This window comes from Carassius gibelio, chromosome B20 (assembly GCF_023724105.1).
Source record: "Carassius gibelio isolate Cgi1373 ecotype wild population from Czech Republic chromosome B20, carGib1.2-hapl.c, whole genome shotgun sequence".
NCBI lineage: Eukaryota > Metazoa > Chordata > Actinopteri > Cypriniformes > Cyprinidae > Carassius > Carassius gibelio.
Window position 1 is genome coordinate 25,922,092 of NC_068415.1, and position 18,888 is coordinate 25,940,979.

At 45.4% G+C, this 18,888-nt stretch overlaps 15 non-coding genes across 15 annotated transcripts; all 15 read left to right on the plus strand.

Annotated features, from left to right (window-relative positions):
- Positions 1-1,661: 1,661 nt before the first annotated feature.
- Positions 1,662-1,734, plus strand: trnav-aac (transfer RNA valine (anticodon AAC)). Its single transcript has one exon. It is a non-coding gene; the product is annotated as a tRNA-Val (tRNA).
- A 123-nt stretch (positions 1,735-1,857) lies between these two features.
- trnav-cac (transfer RNA valine (anticodon CAC)) lies at positions 1,858-1,930 on the plus strand. Its single transcript has one exon. It is a non-coding gene; the product is annotated as a tRNA-Val (tRNA).
- Positions 1,931-2,809: 879 nt separating this feature from the next.
- Positions 2,810-2,882, plus strand: trnav-aac (transfer RNA valine (anticodon AAC)). The gene has a single exon. It is a non-coding gene; the product is annotated as a tRNA-Val (tRNA).
- A 123-nt stretch (positions 2,883-3,005) lies between these two features.
- Positions 3,006-3,078, plus strand: trnav-cac (transfer RNA valine (anticodon CAC)). The gene has a single exon. It is a non-coding gene; the product is annotated as a tRNA-Val (tRNA).
- A 2,521-nt stretch (positions 3,079-5,599) lies between these two features.
- Positions 5,600-5,672, plus strand: trnav-aac (transfer RNA valine (anticodon AAC)). The gene has a single exon. It is a non-coding gene; the product is annotated as a tRNA-Val (tRNA).
- A 3,294-nt stretch (positions 5,673-8,966) lies between these two features.
- On the plus strand, positions 8,967-9,039 carry trnav-aac (transfer RNA valine (anticodon AAC)). Its single transcript has one exon. It is a non-coding gene; the product is annotated as a tRNA-Val (tRNA).
- A 123-nt stretch (positions 9,040-9,162) lies between these two features.
- On the plus strand, positions 9,163-9,235 carry trnav-cac (transfer RNA valine (anticodon CAC)). Its single transcript has one exon. It is a non-coding gene; the product is annotated as a tRNA-Val (tRNA).
- Positions 9,236-10,711: 1,476 nt separating this feature from the next.
- trnav-cac (transfer RNA valine (anticodon CAC)) lies at positions 10,712-10,784 on the plus strand. Its single transcript has one exon. It is a non-coding gene; the product is annotated as a tRNA-Val (tRNA).
- A 2,521-nt stretch (positions 10,785-13,305) lies between these two features.
- trnav-aac (transfer RNA valine (anticodon AAC)) lies at positions 13,306-13,378 on the plus strand. Its single transcript has one exon. It is a non-coding gene; the product is annotated as a tRNA-Val (tRNA).
- A 2,586-nt stretch (positions 13,379-15,964) lies between these two features.
- On the plus strand, positions 15,965-16,037 carry trnav-aac (transfer RNA valine (anticodon AAC)). Its single transcript has one exon. It is a non-coding gene; the product is annotated as a tRNA-Val (tRNA).
- A 123-nt stretch (positions 16,038-16,160) lies between these two features.
- trnav-cac (transfer RNA valine (anticodon CAC)) lies at positions 16,161-16,233 on the plus strand. Its single transcript has one exon. It is a non-coding gene; the product is annotated as a tRNA-Val (tRNA).
- An 896-nt stretch (positions 16,234-17,129) lies between these two features.
- trnav-aac (transfer RNA valine (anticodon AAC)) lies at positions 17,130-17,202 on the plus strand. The gene has a single exon. It is a non-coding gene; the product is annotated as a tRNA-Val (tRNA).
- Positions 17,203-17,325: 123 nt separating this feature from the next.
- Positions 17,326-17,398, plus strand: trnav-cac (transfer RNA valine (anticodon CAC)). Its single transcript has one exon. It is a non-coding gene; the product is annotated as a tRNA-Val (tRNA).
- Positions 17,399-18,385: 987 nt separating this feature from the next.
- Positions 18,386-18,458, plus strand: trnav-aac (transfer RNA valine (anticodon AAC)). Its single transcript has one exon. It is a non-coding gene; the product is annotated as a tRNA-Val (tRNA).
- A 104-nt stretch (positions 18,459-18,562) lies between these two features.
- On the plus strand, positions 18,563-18,635 carry trnav-cac (transfer RNA valine (anticodon CAC)). The gene has a single exon. It is a non-coding gene; the product is annotated as a tRNA-Val (tRNA).
- The last annotated feature ends 253 nt before the right edge of the window (positions 18,636-18,888 follow it).

Here is an 18,888-nt window from a genome sequence, read left to right on the forward strand (position 1 = left end):
CCACAACCGTGACATTCCAAGCCTGCGTGGCTTTCTTCTGAGGAACACGAAAAAAGAGATTTGTCTGAGTGGCCCTCTGTTGAGCAGCAGCTCTGCATCACGAAGGCCCTTCTCTACACAGGTGTAGAGATAATTATTAAGCCACACTAGGCAGCAGTAATAGCCACGCAGACAGTGCTCTGTACTTTTGACCTGGTAGTTTCGATGAACAGATGGCCGGTGCACTCAAAGATCCAATATTTCGTACAGCATATAAATATACATATATTAAATGAAAGAGGGAAAAAAGCAAAAAAGAAATGGCCACAGAGGATTCCCGCAGATAACTGGAGAATTGCTTGGTTTGCTGCTAAAAATAGAAGGTATTTGCAGACTGAAGAGCGCAACGGAGTCTGTAATTTGATTCGCGCTCCACGATGCTTGCGATGAAAAGATCTGACACCTCTTTGGCTGCAGGCTTCAATAGTGTAGAGGTTATCACGGTCAAAATCGTTCAGGTGGGTTTCTGTTGAGGAGGAACTCAACGCTTCCAAGGCTTTGCGGCCAAGAGGCATGAATACAGTCACTAAAGGTAAAGTTGATGCAGAAATGAAAGAGCAGATATTGTTTGACCTAAACCTAACCCACAACTTTGACATTCCAAGCCTGCGTGGCTTTCTTCTGAGAAACACCAAAGAAGAGATTTTAGGGAACTCTGCGTAGACTGCCACGCCGAATGAAATCTGTCCTCTTGTGTAAAGGTCTTTTTCCGCCTAGGCCATCAAGTAAGGGCAGGGCCTCAAGGGGCGCCTAAAAGGGGGTACGTGGCAGGCCGTCCTTAGACCCCTGCGCGCCGGCCCTCTCTGTCCCAATAATCACCTGTGTCACCACAAACAGCCCATCTGTCCCTCTCACCGCCTATGTGACCACTAACTATCCCACAACCGTGACATTCCAAGCCTGCTTGGCTTTCTTCTGAGGAACACGAAAAAAGAGATTTGTCTGAGTGGCCCTCTGTTGAGCAGCAGCTCTGCATCACGAAGGCCCTTCTCTACACAGGTGTAGAGATTTCCTGATAAAATGATGCAAGCCGTAGCAGTTTCTAACACATGGCTAACCTTCTTGAAATTCAACACAATGGTCAACGAATCTGCCAATAAACCTGTTCAGGTGGCTCCTCACTTACTCCCGAAGCACCCAGACGTGTTAAACCCTCGGAATTCGACTGACTACAAACAGCCTGTTTTTTTACAATAGGGTAGATTGTACGTGGCAAGTCCAAATCTCAGCTTTCTGAAGAGATATCAAGCTAAAACTTGCTTTCCCATGCTAGTCTGGACACGTGCTACCCCTGTGGTGAGTTTCAAGTAAGATTGGAGAAACTCAACAATATGACCAACAAAAATCACCAAGAGACATTTTCGAGTTTCTCCTGTGCTCTTGAAACTTTGGGTTTGTTAGTTTGAGACTAGCACAGGAAGGCAGGTTTCAGCTTGATATCACACTGCAAGTGTTTAATTCCGAGGTAAGTTAAGGGTAGCCTTTCAGGAAATTCCGCATATACTGCCAGGCCGAATGAACTCTGTCCTCTTGTGTGTGGGACTTACGCAGATTGTCTATTTGCTTTCGGGCACATCACAGTATAAATATTTTCCCAAAAAGCACTATTGTTAGCCTGTGGAGTTTCTGTAGTGTAGTGGTCATCATGTTCGCCTAACACGCGAAAGGTCCTCGGTTCAAAACCGAGCAGAAACAGCTGTCCTCTTTTGAAGAAATGTATAAACACCTTTGAGCCGACAGTTGGCTTCAGAAGGTTTAACGTTTATGCGCATATTGCCGAGCCTGCTCAGAACGATTTCAGACTTCTTTAGGTAGTGGGTATCCGTAGTGTAGTGGTTATCACGTTCGCCTCACACGCGAAAGGTCCCCAGTTCGAAACTGGGCGGGAACACTGCATCTCTTTTCACAATTGTTTAGGTGGGTTTCTGTTGAGGAGGAACTCAACGCTTCCAAGGCTTTGCGGCCAAGAGGCATGAGTACAGTCTCTAAATGTATAGTTGATGCACAAATGAAAGAGCAGTCATTTTTTGACCTTAACCTATCCCACAACCGTGAAATTCCAAGCCTGCGTGGCTTTCTTCTGAGGAACACGAAAAAAGAGATTTGTCTGAGTGGCCCTCTGTTGAGCAGCAGCTCTGCATCACGAAGGCCCTTCTCTACACAGGTGTAGAGATAATTATTAAGCCACACTAGGCAGCAGTAATAGCCACGCAGACAGTGCTCTGTACTTTTGACCTGGTAGTTTCGATGAACAGATGGCCGGTGCACTCAAAGATCCAATATTTCGTACAGCATATAAATATACATATATTAAATGAAAGAGGGAAAAAAGCAAAAAAGAAATGGCCACAGAGGATTCCCGCAGATAACTGGAGAATTGCTTGGTTTGCTGCTAAAAATAGAAGGTATTTGCAGACTGAAGAGCGCAACGGAGTCTGTAATTTGATTCGCGCTCCACGATGCTTGCGATGAAAAGATCTGACACCTCTTTGGCTGCAGGCTTCAATAGTGTAGAGGTTATCACGGTCAAAATCGTTCAGGTGGGTTTCTGTTGAGGAGGAACTCAACGCTTCCAAGGCTTTGCGGCCAAGAGGCATGAATACAGTCACTAAAGGTAAAGTTGATGCAGAAATGAAAGAGCAGATATTGTTTGACCTAAACCTAACCCACAACCCCTCTTGTGTGTGGGACTTACGCAGATTGTCTATTTGCTTTCGGGCACATCACAGTGTAAATATTTTCCCAAAAAGCACTATTGTTAGCCTGTGGAGTTTCTGTAGTGTAGTGGTCATCACGTTCGCCTAACACGCGAAATGTCCTCGGTTCAAAACCGAGCAGAAACAGCTGTCCTCTTTTGAAGAAATGTATAAACACCTTTGAGCCGACAGTTGGCTTCAGAAGGTTTAACGTTTATGCGCATATTGCCGAGCCTGCCCAGAACGATTTCAGACATCTTTAGGCAGTGGGTTTCCGTAGTGTAGTGGTTATCACGTTCGCCTCACACGCGAAAGGTCCCCAGTTCGAAACTGGGCGGGAACACTGCATCTCTTTTCACAATTGTTTAGGTGGGTTTCTGTTGAGGAGGAACTCAACGCTTCCAAGGCTTTGCGGCCAAGAGGCTTGAGTACAGTCACTAAAGGTATAGTTGATGCAGAAATGAAAGAGCAGTCATTGTTTGACCTTAACCTATCCCACAACCGTGACATTCCAAGCCTGCGTGGCTTTCTTCTGAGGAACACGAAAAAATAGATTTGTCTGAGTGGCCCTCTGTTGAGCAGCAGCTCTGCATCACGAAGGTCCTTCTCTACACAGGTGTAGAGATAATTATTAAGCCACACTAGGAAGCAGTAATAGCCACGCAGACAGTGCTCTGTACTTTTGACCTGGTAGTTTCGATGAACAGATGGCCGGTGCACTCAAAGATCCAATGTTTCGTACAGCATATAAATATACATATATTAAATGAAAGAGGGAAAAAAGCAAAAAAGAAATGGCCACAGAGGATTCCCGCAGATAACTGGAGAATTGCTTGGTTTGCTGCTAAAAATAGAAGGTATTTGCAGACTGTAACCTAACCCACAACTGTGACATTCCAAGCCTGCGTGGCTTTCTTCTGAGGAACACGAAAAAAGAGATTTGTCTGAGTGGCCCTCTGTTGAGCAGCAGCTCTGCATCACGAAGGCCCTTCTCTACACAGGTGTAGAGATTTCCTGATAAAATGATGCAAGCCGTAGCAGTTTCTAACACATGGCTAACCTTCTTGAAATTCAACACAATGGTCAACGAATCTGCCAATAAACCTGTTCAGGTGGCTCCTCACTTACTCCCGAAGCACCCAGACGTGTTAAACCCTCGGAATTCGACTGACCACAAACAGCCTGTTTTTTTACAATAGGGTAGATTGTACGTGGCAAGTCCACATCTCAGCTTTCTGAAGAGATATCAAGCTAAAACTTGCTTTCCCATGCTAGTCTGGACACGTGCTACCCCTGTGGTGAGTTTCAAGTAAGATTGGAGAAACTCAACAATTTGACAAACAAAAATCACCAAGAGACATTTTCGAGTTTCTCCTGTGCTCTTGAAACTTTGGGTTTGTTAGTTTGAGACTAGCACAGGAAGGCAGATTTCAGCTTGATATCACACTGCAAGTGTTTAATTCCGAGGTAAGTTAAGGGTAGCGTTTCAGGAAACTCTGCATATACTGCCAGGCCGAATGAACTCTGTCCTCTTGTGTGTGGGACTTACGCAGATTGTCCCGCAGATAACTGGAGAATTGCTAGGTTTGCTGCTAAAAATAGAAGGTATTTGCAGACTGAAGAGCGCAACGGAATCTGTAATTTGATTCGCGCTCCACGATGCTTGCGATGAAAAGATCTGACACCTCTTTGGCTGCAGGCTTCAATAGTGTAGAGGTTATCACGGTCAAAATCGTTCAGGTGGGTTTCTGTTGAGAAGGAACTCAACGCTTCCAAGGCTTTGCGGCCAAGAGGCATGAATACAGTCACTAAAGGTAAAGTTGATGCAGAAATGAAAGAGCAGATATTGTTTGACCTAAACCTAACCCACAACTGTGACATTCCAAGCCTGCGTGGCTTTCTTCTGAGAAACACCAAAGAAGAGATTTTAGGGAACTCTGCGTAGACTGCCACGCCGAATGAAATCTGTCCTCTTGTGTAAGGGTCTTTTTCCGCCTAGGCCATCAAGTAAGGGCAGGGCCTCAAGGGGCGCCTAAAAGGGGGTACGTGGCAGGCCGTCCTTAGACCCCTGCGCGCCGGCCCTCTCTGTCCCAATAATCACCTGTGTCACCACAAACAGCCCGTCTGTCCCTCTCACCGCCTATGTGACCACTAACTGCCCTTCTGTCCACTGGTAATACAAAGACTGTGACCACAAGCAGTCTATGTGTCCCCTTGACGAAATTTAAAGCACATCCAACCGGAGTGTTATTTCCTGATAAAATGATGCAAGCCGTAGCAGTTTCTAACACATGGCTAACCTTCTTGAAATTCAACACAATGGTCAACGAATCTGCCAATAAACCTGTTCAGGTGGCTCCTCACTTACTCCCGAAGCACCCAGACGTGTTAAACCCTCGGAATTCGACTGACAACAATCAGCCTGTTTTTTTTACAATAGGGTAGATTGTACGTGGCAAGTCCACATCTCAGCTTTCTGAAGAGATATCAAGCTAAAACTTGCTTTCCCATGCTAGTCTGGACACGTGCTACCCCTGTGGTGAGTTTCAAGAAGATTGGAGAAACTCAACAATTTGACCAACAAAAATCACCAAGAGACATTTTCGAGTTTCTCCTGTGCTCTTGAAACTATGGGTTTGTTAGTTTGAGACTAGCACAGGAATGCAGGTTTCAGCTTGATATCACGCTGCAAGTGTTTAATTCCGAGGTAAGTTAAGGGTAGCGTTTCAGGAAACTCCGCATATACTGCCAGGCCGAATGAACTCTGTCCTCTTATGTGCGGGACTTACGCAGATTGTCTATTTGCTTTCGGGCACATCACAGTATAAATATTTTCCCAAAAAGCACTATCGTTAGCCTGTGGAGTTTCTGTAGTGTAGTGGTCATCAAGTTCGCCTAACACGCGAAAGGTCCTCTGTTCGAAACCGAGCAGAAACAGTTGTCCTCTTTTGAAGAAATGTATAAACACCTTTGAGCCGACAGTTGGCTTCAGAAGGTTTAACATTTATGCGCATATTGCCGAGCCTGCACAGAACGATTTCAGACTTCTTTAGGTAGTGGGTTTCCGTAGTGTAGTGGTTATCACGTATCCCCAGTTCGAAACTAGGCGGGAACACTGCATCTCTTTTCACAATTGTTTAGGTGGGTTTCTGTTGAGGAGGAACTCAACGCTTCCAAGGCTTTGCGGCCAAGAGGCATGAGTACAGTCACTAAAGGTATAGTTGATGCAGAAATGAAAGAGCAGTCATTGTTTGACCTAAACCTATCCCACAACCGTGACATTCCAAGCCTGCGTGGCTTTCTTCTGAGGAACACGAAAAAAGAGATTTGTCTGAGTGGCCCTCTGTTGAGCAGCAGCTCTGCATCACGAAGGCCCTTCTCTACACAGGTGTAGATATAATTATTAAGCCACACTAGGCAGCAGTAATAGCCACAAAGACAGTGCTCTGTACTTTTGACCTGGTAGTTTCGATGAACAGATGGTCGGTGCACTAAAAGACCCAATATTTCGTACAGCATATAAATATACATATATTAAATGAAAGAGGGAAAAAAGCAAAAAAGAAATGGCCACAGAGGATTCCCGCAGATAACTGGAGAATTGCTTGGTTTGCTGCTAAAAATAGAAGGTATTTGCAGACTGAAGAGCGCAACGCAATCTGTAATTTGATTGAACTCTGTCCTCTTGTGTAAGGGTCTTTTTCCGGCTAGGCCATCAAGTAAGGGCAGGGCCTCAAGGGGCGCCTAAAAGGGGGTACATGGCAGGCCCTCCTCAGACCCCTGCGCGCCGGGCCTGTCTGTCCCAATGATCACCTGTGTCACCACAAACAGCCCATCTGTCCCTCTCACCGCCTAAACCTATCCCACAACCGTGACATTCCAAGCCTGCGTGGCTTTCTTCTGAGGAACACGAAAAAAGAGATTTGTCTGAGTGGCCCTCTGTTGAGCAGCAGCTCTGCATCACGAAGGCCCTTCTCTACACAGGTGTAGAGATAATTATTAAGCCACACTAGGCAGCAGTAATAGCCACGCAGACAGTGCTCTGTACTTTTGACCTGGTAGTTTCGATGAACAGATGGCCGGTGCACTCAAAGATCCAATATTTCGTACAGCATATAAATATACATATATTAAATGAAAGAGGGAAAAAAGCAAAAAAGAAATGGCCACAGAGGATTCCCGCAGATAACTGGAGAATTGCTTGGTTTGCTGCTAAAAATAGAAGGTATTTGCAGACTGTAACCTAACCCACAACTGTGACATTCCAAGCCTGCGTGGCTTTCTTCTGAGGAACACGAAAAAAGAGATTTGTCTGAGTGGCCCTCTGTTGAGCAGCAGCTCTGCATCACGAAGGCCCTTCTCTACACAGGTGTAGAGATTTCCTGATAAAATGATGCAAGCCGTAGCAGTTTCTAACACATGGCTAACCTTCTTGAAATTCAACACAATGGTCAACGAATCTGCCAATAAACCTGTTCAGGTGGCTCATCACTTACTCCCGAAGCACCCAGACGTGTTAAACCCTCGGAATTCGACTGACCACAAACAGCCTGTTTTTTTACAATAGGGTAGATTGTACGTGGCAAGTCCACATCTCAGCTTTCTGAAGAGATATCAAGCTAAAACTTGCTTTCCCATGCTAGTCTGGACACGTGCTACCCCTGTGGTGAGTTTCAAGTAAGATTGGAGAAACTCAACAATTTGACCAACAAAAATCACCAAGAGACATTTTCGAGTTTCTCCTGTGCTCTTGAAACTTTGGGTTTGTTAGTTTGAGACTAGCACAGGAAGGCAGATTTCAGCTTGATATCACACTGCAAGTGTTTAATTCCGAGGTAAGTTAAGGGTAGCGTTTCAGGAAACTCTGCATATACTGCCAGGCCGAATGAACTCTGTCCTCTTGTGTGTGGGACTTACGCAGATTGTCCCGCAGATAACTGGAGAATTGCTTGGTTTGCTGCTAAAAATAGAAGGTATTTGCAGACTGAAGAGCGCAACGGAATCTGTAATTTGATTCGCGCTCCACGATGCTTGCGATGAAAAGATCTGACACCTCTTTGGCTGCAGGCTTCAATAGTGTAGAGGTTATCACGGTCAAAATCGTTCAGGTGGGTTTCTGTTGAGGAGGAACTCAACGCTTCCAAGGCTTTGCGGCCAAGAGGCATGAATACAGTCACTAAAGGTAAAGTTGATGCAGAAATGAAAGAGCAGATATTGTTTGACCTAAACCTAACCCACAACTGTGACATTCCAAGCCTGCGTGGCTTTCTTCTGAGAAACACCAAAGAAGAGATTTTAGGGAACTCTGCGTAGACTGCCACGCCGAATGAAATCTGTCCTCTTGTGTAAGGGTCTTTATCCGCCTAGGCCATCAAGTAAGGGCAGGGCCTCAAGGGGCGCCTAAAAGGGGGTACGTGGCAGGCCGTCCTTAGACCCCTGCGCGCCGGCCCTCTCTGTCCCAATAATCACCTGTGTCACCACAAACAGCCCATCTGTCCCTCTCACCGCCTATGTGACCACTAACTGCCCTTCTGTCCACTGGTAATACAAAGACTGTGACCACAAGCAGTCTGTGTGTCCCCTTGACGAACTTTAAAACACATCCATCTGGAGTTTTATTTCCTGATAAAATGATGCAAGCCGTAGCAGTTTCTAACACATGGGTAACCTTCTTGAAATTCAACACAATGGTCAACGAATCTGCCAATAAACCTGTTCAGGTGGCTCCTCACTTACTCCCGAAGCACCCAGACGTGTTAAACCCTCGGAATTCGACTGACCACAAACAGCCTGTTTTTTTACAATAGGGTAGATTGTACGTGGCAAGTCCACATCTCAGCTTTCTGAAGAGATATCAAGCTAAAACTTGCTTTCCCATGCTTGTCTGGACACGTGCTACCCCTGTGGTGAGTTTCAAGAAGAATGGAGAAACTCTACAATTTGACCAACAAAAATCACCAAGAGACATTTTCGAGTTTCTCCTGTGCTCTTGAAACTTTGGGTTTGTTAGTTTGAGACTAGCACAGGAAGGCAGGTTTCAGCTTGATATCACGCTGCAAGTGTTTAATTCCGAGGTAAGTTAAGGGTAGCGTTTCAGGAAACTCCGCATATACTGCCAGGCCGAATGAACTCTGTCCTCTTGTGTGTGGGACTTACGCAGATTGTCTATTTGCTTTCGGGCACATCACAGTATAAATATTTTCCCAAAAAGCACTATCGTTAGCCTGTGGAGTTTCTGTAGTGTAGTGGTCATCACGTTCGCCTAACACGCGAAAGGTCCTCGGTTCGAAACCGAGCAGAAACAGTTGTCCTCTTTTGAAGAAATGTATAAACACCTTTGAGCCGACAGTTGGCTTCAGAAGGTTTAACGTTTATGCGCATATTGCCGAGCCTGCTCAGAACGATTTCAGACTTCTTTAGGTAGTAGGTTTCCGTAGTGTAGTGGTTATCACGTTCGCCTCACACGCGAAAGGTCCCCAGTTCGAAACTGGGCGGGAACACTGCATCACTTTTCACAGTTGTTTAGGTGTGTTTCTGTTGAGGAGGAACTCAACGCTTCCAAGGCTTTGCGGCCAAGAGGCATGAGTACAGTCACTAAAGGTATAGTTGATGCAGAAATGAAAGAGCAGTCATTGTTTGACCTTAACCTATCCCACAACGGTGACATTCCAAGCCTGCGTGGCTTTCTTCTGAGGAACACGAAAAAAGAGATTTGTCTGAGTGGCCCTCTGTTGAGCAGCAGCTCTGCATCACGAAGGCCCTTCTCTACACAGGTGTAGAGATAATTATTAAGCCACACTAGGCAGCAGTAATAGCCACGCAGACAGTGCTCTGTACTTTTGACCTGGTAGTTTCGATGAACAGATGGCCGGTGCACTCAAAGATCCAATATTTCGTACAGCATATAAATATACATATATTAAATGAAAGAGGGAAAAAAGCAAAAAAGAAATGGCCACAGAGGATTCCCGCAGATAACTGGAGAATTGCTTGGTTTGCTGCTAAAAATAGAAGGTATTTGCAGACTGTAACCTAACCCACAACTGTGACATTCCAAGCCTGCGTGGCTTTCTTCTGAGGAACACGAAAAAAGAGATTTGTCTGAGTGGCCCTCTGTTGAGCAGCAGCTCTGCATCACGAAGGCCCTTCTCTACACAGGTGTAGAGATTTCCTGATAAAATGATGCAAGCCGTAGCAGTTTCTAACACATGGCTAACCTTCTTGAAATTCAACACAATGGTCAACGAATCTGCCAATAAACCTGTTCAGGTGGCTCCTCACTTACTCCCGAAGCACCCAGACGTGTTAAAACCTCGGAATTCGACTGACCACAAACAGCCTGTTTTGTTACAATAGGGTAGATTGTACATGGCAAGTCCACATCTCAGCTTTCTGAAGAGATATCAAGCTAAAACTTGCTTTCCCATGCTAGTCTGGACACGTGCTACCCCTATGGTGAGTTTCAAGTAAGATTGGAGAAACTCAACAATTTGACCAACAAAAATCACCAAGAGACATTTTCGAGTTTCTCCTGTGCTCTTGAAACTTTAGGTTTGTTAGTTTGAGACTAGCACAGGAAGGCAGGTTTCAGCTTGATATCAAACTGCAAGTGTTTAATTCCGAGGTAAGTTAAGGGTAGCGTTTCAGGAAACTCCGCATATACTGCCAGGCCGAATGAACTCTGTCCTCTTGTGTGTGGGACTTACGCAGATTGTCTATTTGCTTTCGGGCACATCACAGTATAAATATTTTCCCAAAAAGCACGATCGTTAGCCTGTGGAGTTTCTGTAGTGTAGTTGTCATCACGTTCGCTAACACGCGAAAGGTCCTCGGTTCGAAACCGAGCAGAAACAGCTGTCCTCTTTTGAAGAAATGTATAAACACCTTTGAGCCGACAGTTGGCTTCAGAAGGTTTAACATTTATGCGCATATTGCCGAGCCTGCCCAGAAAGATTTCAGACTTCTTTAGGCTGTGGGTTTCCGTAGTGTAGTGGTTATCACGTTTGCCTCACACGCGAAAGGTCCCCAGTTTGAAACTGGGCGGGAACACTGCATCTCTTTTCACAATTGTTTAGGTGGGTTTCTGTTGAGGAGGAACTCAACGCTTCCAAGGCTTTGCGGCCAAGAGGCTTGAGTACAGTCACTAAAGGTATAGTTGATGCAGAAATGAAAGAGCAGTCATTGTTTGACCTTAACCTATCCCACAACCGTGACATTCCAAGCCTGCGTGGCTTTCTTCTGAGGAACACGAAAAAAGAGATTTGTCTGAGTGGCCCTCTGTTGAGCAGCAGCTCTGCATCACGAAGGCCCTTCTCTACACAGGTGTAGAGATAATTATTAAGCCACACTAGGAAGCAGTAATAGCCACGCAGACAGTGCTCTGTACTTTTGACCTGGTAGTTTCGATGAACAGATGGCCGGTGCACTCAAAGATCCAATATTTCGTACAGCATATAAATATACATATATTAAATGAAAGAGGGAAAAAAGCAAAAAAGAAAGGGCCACAGAGGATTCCCGCAGATAACTGGAGAATTGCTTGGTTTGCTGCTAAAAATAGAAGGTATTTGCAGACTGTAACCTAACCCACAACTGTGACATTCCAAGCCTGCGTGGCTTTCTTCTGAGGAACACGAAAAAAGAGATTTGTCTGAGTGGCCCTCTGTTGAGCAGCAGCTCTGCATCACGAAGGCCCTTCTCTACACAGGTGTAGAGATTTCCTGATAAAATGATGCAAGCCGTAGCAGTTTCTAACACATGGCTAACCTTCTTGAAATTCAACACAATGGTCAACGAATCTGCCAATAAACCTGTTCAGGTGGCTCCTCACTTACTCCCGAAGCACCCAGACGTGTTAAACCCTCGGAATTCGACTGACCACAAACAGCCTGTTTTTTTACAATAGGGTAGATTGTACGTGGCAAGTCCACATCTCAGCTTTCTGAAGAGATATCAAGCTAAAACTTGCTTTCCCATGCTAGTCTGGACACGTGCTACCCCTGTGGTGAGTTTCAAGTAAGATTGGAGAAACTCAACAATTTGACAAACAAAAATCACCAAGAGACATTTTCGAGTTTCTCCTGTGCTCTTGAAACTTTGGGTTTGTTAGTTTGAGACTAGCACAGGAAGGCAGATTTCAGCTTGATATCACACTGCAAGTGTTTAATTCCGAGGTAAGTTAAGGGTAGCGTTTCAGGAAACTCTGCATATACTGCCAGGCCGAATGAACTCTGTCCTCTTGTGTGTGGGACTTACGCAGATTGTCCCGCAGATAACTGGAGAATTGCTAGGTTTGCTGCTAAAAAAAGAAGGTATTTGCAGACTGAAGAGCGCAAAGGAATCTGTAATTTGATTCGCGTTCTACGATGCTTGCGATGAAAAGATCTGACACCTCTTTGGCTGCAGGCTTCAATAGTGTAGAGGTTATCACGGTCAAAATCGTTCAGGTGGGTTTCTGTTGAGGAGGAACTCAACGCTTCCAAGGCTTTGCGGCCAAGAGGCATGAATACAGTCACTAAAGGTAAAGTTGATGCAGAAATGAAAGAGCAGATATTGTTTGACCTAAACCTAACCCACAACTGTGACATTCCAAACCTGCGTGGCTTTCTTCTGAGAAACACCAAAGAAGAGATTTTAGGGAACTCTGCGTAGACTGCCACGCCGAATGAAATCTGTCCTCTTGTGTAAGGGTCTTTTTCCGCCTAGGCCATCAAGTAAGGGCAGGGCCTCAAGGGGCGCCTAAAAGGGGGTACGTGGCAGGCCGTCCGTAGACCCCTGCGCGCCGGCCCTCTCTGTCCCAATAATCACCTGTGTCACCACAAACAGCCCATCTGTCCCTCTCACCGCCTATGTGACCACTAACTGCCCTTCTGTCCACTGGTAATACAAAGACTGTGACCACAAGCAGTCTATGTGTCCCCTTGACGAAATTTAAAGCACATCCAACCGGAGTGTTATTTCCTGATAAAATGATGCAAGCCGTAGCAGTTTCTAACACATGGCTAACCTTCTTGAAATTCAACACAATGGTCAACGAATCTGCCAATAAACCTGTTCAGGTGGCTCCTCACTTACTCCCGAAGCACCCAGACGTGTTAAACCCTCGGAATTCGACTGACAACAATCAGCCTGTTTTTTTTACAATAGGGTAGATTGTACGTGGCAAGTCCACATCTCAGCTTTCTGAAGAGATATCAAGCTAAAACTTGCTTTCCCATGCTAGTCTGGATACGTGCTACCCCTGTGGTGAGTTTCAAGAAGATTGGAGAAACTCAACAATTTGACCAACAAAAATCACCAAGAGACATTTTCGAGTTTCTCCTGTGCTCTTGAAACTATGGGTTTGTTAGTTTGAGACTAGCACAGGAATGCAGGTTTCAGCTTGATATCACGCTGCAAGTGTTTAATTCCGAGGTAAGTTAAGGGTAGCGTTTCAGGAAACTCCGCATATACTGCCAGGCCGAATGAACTCTGTCCTCTTATGTGCGGGACTTACGCAGATTGTCTATTTGCTTTCGGGCACATCACAGTATAAATATTTTCCCAAAAAGCACTATCGTTAGCCTGTGGAGTTTCTGTAGTGTAGTGGTCATCAAGTTCGCCTAACACGCGAAAGGTCCTCTGTTCAAAACCGAGCAGAAACAGTTTTCCTCTTTTGAAGAAATGTATAAACACCTTTGAGCCGACAGTTGGCTTCAGAAGGTTTAACATTTATGCGCATATTGCCGAGCCTGCACAGAACGATTTCAGACTTTTTTAGGTAGTGGGTTTCCGTAGTGTAGTGGTAATCACGTTTCCCCAGTTCGAAACTGGGCGGGAACACTGCATCTCTTTTCACAATTGTTTAGGTGGGTTTCTGTTGAGGAGGAACTCAACGCTTCCAAGGCTTTGCGGCCAAGAGGCATGAGTACAGTCACTAAAGGTATAGTTGATGCAGAAATGAAAGAGCAGTCATTGTTTGACCTAAACCTATCCCACAACCGTGACATTCCAAGCCTGCGTGGCTTTCTTCTGAGGAACACGAAAAAAGAGATTTGTCTGAGTGGCCCTCTGTTGAGCAGCAGCTCTGCATCACGAAGGCCCTTCTCTACACAGGTGTAGATATAATTATTAAGCCACACTAGGCAGCAGTAATAGCCACGCAGACAGTGCTCTGTACTTTTGACCTGGTAGTTTCGATGAACAGATGGTCGGTGCAATAAAAGACCCAATATTTCGTACAGCATATAAATATACATATATTAAATGAAAGAGGGAAAAAAGCAAAAAAGAAATGGCCACAGAGGATTCCCGCAGATAACTGGAGAATTGCTTGGTTTGCTGCTAAAAATAGAAGGTATTTGCAGACTGAAGAGCGCAACGCAATCTGTAATTTGATTGAACTCTGTCCTCTTGTGTAAGGGTCTTTTTCCGCCTAGGCCATCAAGTAAGGGCAGGGCCTCAAGGGGCGCCTAAAAGGGGGTACATGGCAGGCCCTCCTCAGACCCCTGCGCGCCGGGCCTGTCTGTCCCAATGATCACCTGTGTCACCACAAACAGCCCATCTGTCCCTCTCACCGCCTAAACCTATCCCACAACCGTGACATTCCAAGCCTGCGTGGCTTTCTTCTGAGGAACACGAAAAAAGAGATTTGTCTGAGTGGCCCTCTGTTGAGCAGCAGCTCTGCATCACGAAGGCCCTTCTCTACACAGGTGTAGAGATAATTATTAAGCCACACTAGGCAGCAGTAATAGCCACGCAGACAGTGCTCTGTACTTTTGACCTGGTAGTTTCGATGAACAGATGGCCGGTGCACTCAAAGATCCAATATTTCGTACAGCATATAAATATACATATATTAAATGAAAGAGGGAAAAAAGCAAAAAAGAAATGGCCACAGAGGATTCCCGCAGATAACTGGAGAATTGCTTGGTTTGCTGCTAAAAATAAAAGGGATTTGCAGACTGAAGAGCGCAACGGAATCTGTAATTTGATTCGCGCTCCACGATGCTTGCGATGAAAAGATCTGACACCTCTTTGGCTGCAGGCTTCAATAGTGTAGAGGTTATCACGGTCAAAATCGTTCAGGTGGGTTTCTGTTGAGGAGGAACTCAACGCTTCCAAGGCTTTGCGGCCAAGAGGCATGAATACAGTCACTAAAGGTAAAGTTGATGCAGAAATGAAAGAGCAGATATTGTTTGACCTAAACCTAACCCACAACTGTGACATTCCAAACCTGCGTGGCTTTCTTCTGAGAAACACCAAAGAAGAGATTTTAGGGAACTCTGCGTAGACTGCCACGCCGAATGAAATCTGTCCTCTTGTGTAAGGGTTTTTTTCCGCCTAGGCCATCAAGTAAGGGCAGGGCCTCAAGGGGCGCCTAAAAGGGGGTACGTGGCAGGCCGTCCTTAGACCCCTGGGCGCCGGCCCTCTCTGTCCCAATAATCACCTGTGTCACCACAAACAGCCCATCTGTCCCTCTCACCGCCTATGTGACCACTAACTATCCCACAACCGTGACATTCCAAGCCTGCTTGGCTTTCTTCTGAGGAACACGAAAAAAGAGATTTGTCTGAGTGGCCCTCTGTTGAGCAGCAGCTCTGCATCACGAAGGCCCTTCTCTACACAGGTGTAGAGATTTCCTGATAAAATGATGCAAGCCGTAGCAGTTTCTAACACATGGCTAACCTTCTTGAAATTCAACACAATGGTCAACGAATCTGCCAATAAACCTGTTCAGGTGGCTCCTCACTTACTCCCGAAGCACCCAGACGTGTTAAACCCTCGGAATTCGACTGACCACAAACAGCCTGTTTTTTTACAATAGGGTAGATTGTACGTGGCAAGTACACATCTCAGCTTTCTGAAGAGATATCAAGCTAAAACTTGCTTTCCCATGCTAGTCTGGACACGTGCTACCCCTGTGGTGAGTTTCAAGAAGAATGGAGAAACTCTACAATTTGACCAACAAAAATCACCAAGAGACATTTTCGAGTTTCTCCTGTGCTCTTGAAACTTTGGGTTTGTTAGTTTGAGACTAGCACAGGAAGGCAGGTTTCAGCTTGATATCACGCTGCAAGTGTTTAATTCCGAGGTAAGTTAAGGGTAGCGTTTCAGGAAACTCCGCATATACTGCCAGGCCGAATGAACTCTGTCCTCTTGTGTGTGGGACTTACGCAGATTGTCTATTTGCTTTCGGGCACATCACAGTATAAATATTTTCCCAAAAAGCACTATCATTAGCCTGTGGAGTTTCTGTAGTGGAGTGGTCATCACGTTCGCCTAACACGCGAAAGGTCCTCGGTTCGAAACTGAGCAGAAACAGCTGTCCTCTTTTGAAGAAATGTATAAACACCTTTGAGCCGACAGTTGGCTTCAGAAGGTTTAACGTTTATGCGCATATTGCCGAGCCTGCTCAGAACGATTTCAGACTTCTTTAGGTAGTGGGTTTCCGTAGTGTAGTGGTTATCACGTTCGCCTCACACGCGAAAGGTCCCCAGTTCGAAACTGGGCGGGAACACTGCATCTCTTTTCACAATTGTTTAGGTGGGTTTCTGTTGAGGAGGAACTCAACGCTTCCAAGGCTTTGCGGCCAAGAGGCATGAGTACAGTCACTAAAGGTATAGTTGATGTAGAAATGAAAGAGCAGTCATTGTTTGACCTTAACCTATCCCACAACCGTGACATTCCAAGCCTGCTTGGCTTTCTTCTGAGGAACACGAAAAAAGAGATTTATCTGAGTGGCCCTCTGTTGAGCAGCAGCTCTGCATCACGAAGGCCCTTCTCTACACAGGTGTAGAGATTTCCTGATAAAATGATGCAAGCCGTAGCAGTTTCTAACACATGGCTAACCTTCTTGAAATTCAACACAATGGTCAACGAATCTGCCAATAAACCTGTTCAGGTGGCTCCTCACTTACTCCCGAAGCACCCAGACGTGTTAAACCCTCGGAATTCGACTGACCACAAACAGCCTGTTTTTTTTACAATAGGGTAGATTGTACGTGGCAAGTCCACATCTCAGCTTTCTGAAGAGATATCAAGCTAAAACTTGCTTTCCCATGCTAGTCTGGATACGTGCTACCCCTGTGGTGAGTTTCAAGAAGAATGGAGAAACTCTACAATTTGACCAACAAAAATCACCAAGAGACATTTTCGAGTTTCTCCTGTGCTCTTGAAACTTTGGGTTTGTTAGTTTGAGACTAGCACAGGAAGGCAGGTTTCAGCTTGATATCACGCTGCAAGTGTTTAATTCCGAGGTAAGTTAAGGGTAGCGTTTCAGGAAACTCCGCATATACTGCCAGGCCGAATGAACTCTGTCCTCTTGTGTGTGGGACTTACGCAGATTGTCTATTTGCTTTCGGGCACATCACAGTATAAATATTTTCCCAAAAAGCACTATCGTTAGCCTGTGGAATTTCTGTAGTGTAGTGGTCATCACGTTCGCCTAACACGCGAAAGGTCCTCGGTTCGAAACCGAGCAGAAACAGCTGTCCTCTTTTGAAGAAATGTATAAACACCTTTGAGCCGACAGTTGGCTTCAGAAGGTTTAACGTTTATGCGCATATTGCCGAGCCTGCCCAGAACGATTTCAGACTTCTTTAGGTAGTGGGTTTCCGTAGTGTAGTGGTTATCACGTTCGCCTCACACGCGAAAGGTCCCCAGTTCGAAACTGGGCGGGAACACTGCATCTCTTTTCACAATTGTTTAGATGAGTTTCTGTTGAGGAGGAACTCAACGCTTCCAAGGCTTTGCGGCCAAGAGGCTTGAGTACAGTCACTAAAGGTATAGTTGATGCAGAAATGAAAGAGCAGTCATTGTTTGACCTTAACCTATCCCACAACCGTGACATTCCAAGCCTGCGTGGCTTTCTTCTGAGGAACACGAAAAAAGAGATTTGTCTGAGTGGCCCTCTGTTGAGCAGCAGCTCTGCATCACGAAGGCCCTTCTCTACACAGGTGTAGAGATAATTATTAAGCCACACTAGGCAGCAGTAATAGCCACGCAGACAGTGCTCTGTACTTTTGACCTGGTAGTTTCGATGAACAGATGGCCGGTGCACTCAAAGATCCAATATTTCGTACAGCATATAAATATACATATATTAAATGAAACAGGGAAAAAAGCAAAAAAGAAATGGCCACAGAGGATTCCCGCAGATAACTGGAGAATTACTCCCGAAGCACCCAGACGTGTTAAACCCTCGGAATTCGACTGACCACAAACAGCCTGTTTTTTTTACAATAGGGTAGATTGTACGTGGCAAGTCCAAATCTCAGCTTTCTGAAGAGATATCAAGCTAAAACTTGCTTTCCCATGCTAGTCTGGACACGTGCTACCCCTGTGGTGAGTTTCAAGTAAGATTGGAGAAACTCAACAATTTGACCAACAAAAATCACCAAGAGACATTTTCGAGTTTCTCCTGTGCTCTTGAAACTTTGGGTTTGTTAGTTTGAGACTAGCACAGGAAGGCAGGTTTCAGCTTGATATCACACTGCAAGTGTTTAATTCCGAGGTAAGTTAAGGGTAGCGTTTCAGGAAACTCTGCATATACTGCCAGGCCGAATGAACTCTGTCCTCTTGTGTGTGGGACTTACGCAGATTGTCTATTTGCTTTCGGGCACATCACAGTATAAATATTTTCCCAAAAAGCACTATCGTTAGCCTGTGGAGTTTCTGTAGTGTAGTGGTCATCACGTTCGCCTAACACGCGAAAGGTCCTCTGTTCAAAACCGAGCAGAAACAGCTGTCCTCTTTTGAAGAAATGTATAAACACCTTTGAGCCGACAGTTGGATTCAGAAGGTTTAACATTTATGTGCATATTGCCGAGCAATTCTTTAGGTAGTGGGTTTCCGTAGTGTAGTGGTTATCACGTTCGCCTCACACGCGAAAGGTCCCCAGTTCGAAACTGGGTGGGAACACTGCATCTCTTTTCACAATTGTTTAGGTGAGTTTCTGTTGAGGAGGAACTCAACGCTTCCAAGGCTTTGCGGCCAAGAGGCTTGAGTACAGTCACTAAAGGTATAGTTGATGCAGAAATGAAAGAGCAGTCATTGTTTGACCTTAACCTATCCCACAACCGTGACATTCCAAGCCTGCGTGGCTTTCTTCTGAGGAACACGAAAAAAGAGATTTGTCTGAGTGGCCCTCTGTTGAGCAGCAGCTCTGCATCAC